The sequence below is a fragment of the Staurois parvus genome, unplaced genomic scaffold (assembly GCF_062004578.1).
Source record: "Staurois parvus isolate SC_StPar_1 unplaced genomic scaffold, SC_StPar_1.0 ptg000237l, whole genome shotgun sequence".
In the NCBI taxonomy this organism is placed as follows: domain Eukaryota; kingdom Metazoa; phylum Chordata; class Amphibia; order Anura; family Ranidae; genus Staurois; species Staurois parvus.
In genome coordinates, this window is record NW_028318033.1 from 6,726,904 (window position 1) to 6,729,658 (window position 2,755).

Genomic DNA, 2,755 nt, shown 5'->3' on the forward strand with positions numbered 1-2,755 from the left:
ATGTCATTATAATCCACTGACACTATAAGCATCTTAAAGAAATGTATTGTTTCTTTGTACTTACATTATTTCTCTCTGTATCATGGTCAGGGTAATATAAACTTTTTTCAACTTTGCCGAAAGAAGTCCACTAATCACAGTAATACGTCAGCAGAGCAATGTCCCATCCCTTATCAGATGGTCCAGTATAAGGTTTCTATTAGATAAAAGAAACTGAAAAACAAAGCTGACCTATTGTGCTGTCTCTTTAGCTAAACTATAGGATGCTGGGAATTCTTTGTTATATATTCAAAGTTTATTTATATTACCCACTTGCCCTGCAGAGGATTTACCCCCCTTCCTGACCAGGCCATGTGTTGCGATACAACGTTGAGTTATTTTAACTGACAATTGCGCGATCATGCAACGTTGTACATAAATGAAATGTATGTCCTTTTTTTCCCACAAATAGAGCTTTCTTTTGGTGGTATTTGATTACCTCTACATTTTTAATTTTCTGCGCTATAAACAAAAAAAGACTGACAATTTTGAAAAAAACTATATTTTTGACTTTTTGTCATTAAACATGTCCAGTGAAAAAAATTTTAAAATAAAATTTCATTATAAATTTAGGCTGAAATGTATTTTGCTATGTCTTTGCTAAAAAAATCCCATGAAACCATGGGGTTTCCATTGATTTTTGGGATGTTGCCCTACAGGGTTGGACTGCGACTGGGTCTGTTGTTTCTGAGACATATCGAAAGCCGTTTTCTGGGAATACTATGCTGTTTGCCACTAGCTGTCATCCGTACCAAACCATCAAAGCTATACCAGTAGGAAAAGTGTTTCAAATTGTTCCACAGAAGGAATATTTAATAAGGAATGTGATGGCATCAAGTCGCTGCTCCTGGAGAGATTCCCTATCTGGAGTGTAGAACGTGGCAGGAGGATGACGGGTACCAGAAACCTAGATAAATTGTTGAAGGCATGTAATAGGAAGAAGAATAAAAATACATATTATAGTAAAGACAAAGGTTTGGGAAATTCAGCTGTCATGTTTCACATGACAGTCATAAGCTTTTAAGTGTTGTTTGTATTTAGTCTCTGCTCCCTTTCCTTTGGTTTAGTTCATGCTGTAAAGATAGCCCACCCTTTTTCCCAGTAATGCATTTCCGCTTCAAGCCTCATGTCATGAAGTAGATCAAATTATGATCTTTTGACCTATCCGATGTTCATTGTTGTAAGATTCTCTCAGTTTATGGAATAAACTTCACAAGATCTACAAGGTGTCATCTGGATCGAATTCAACTAAGACTGGAGTTATCGCTATCTCATCACAACTGTAAGTTACAGAGATCACAGTTTCAATGCTTAGATTGGAGAGTCAGAACATCAACAGTCACATTTGTTACAACCTTCTCAATAGAATAGTAGATATAGTGAAAGAACTATTCTAATAGTGTACACTGATAAGGAATTACATTCTGTGTTACGGGTGGGATGCAGGTTCTTGAGTCGTCGGGTGCACTTCTTCCCTTGGTGCACTTCTTTTTCCAAGTCTGTACTGTTCTAGGAAAGTGTCTTCTACTTGGCTGACATGCTCTGACTTCTGTAGATATTGTCAGTTAAATTTGTGCACTAAAAGCTTTGAATACCTTGTTGCTGATGAACGTTTTAAGATTAAACATTACATTTATTGCGGGATTTTGTTGTGTATCTCAATTGCTGTACATTTTGTTGTTGGATGAACAATATGTCCGCTTTGTACCTGTATTGGGGAACATTTCTGTGATTCAGGTAACATCCAAGCTAAACAGATATCAAACTCAGCAGTTTAGAGAAAGACATAGGGCTGACACCACTCATTTTATATACTGTGGTATAGAGTATTTCCGCTTCCAAGAGGAGAGGACAGACACTGCAAACTATTGAAAAAAAAAAAAGCATGGTGGATACACAGATTACAGACAAGGGTACCCCAGGGGTTAAACCTTAGGTGGGAATTGGATCTGCAACTGCCCATACGATTGCTTGTTCCCTTTTTCTTTGAATGTGGATGTTATTTCTTCTGTGCTACTTGTTCCCTTTTTTGAGGGGTAGTTTTTGTATATATTTATGTAAACATTTATGTTTTATATTGTTTCATATATGTTTGTTTTGTGTGTTTTCTTGAAGCTAGCCTTCCTCCATCACTGCCTCAGGGCATAAAGTTAAGATAATGAATTCTTTGCTGCAGCTGTGGGGTTGGGAGGCTATATATGTGTCTTGTTAGTTCGATTAAATTTGCTATGACTAAGGCCTTTGTAGGCTGAAACATGTCAGCATTTGTCTTGTATTGGAACACTTTTCCACATATGAAGAAATACAGAGAAGTTTTTGTATTGCTGCAATTGTACCTAGTTATCGACTTTATTGTTTGTTGGATTACTCATGTGATGTGATCACATGTCAACTGTACACAATGGCTTTCATTCATAGCTAAAAATTGTGTGTTATTGTGATCTCTGTGATTGGTCACAGTGATCACATGGTACAGGCAGGACCTATCACAGTGTACCTGTACTATGTGATAGTTTTGGCCAATCACATTTGTTAAGAATTGCACATGAATGGATGCCATTCATAAAAATAAGTTTCTAACAATGATCATCACTGTAATAAGCTATTATAGTGTGAAAAATATCTTCATTACTTTCACCAGTCTGTGTTCCTGATTATAGCCACACCAGTCATATGATGACAATGTACTGCTCTGGTGATGATATATTAAAAAGAA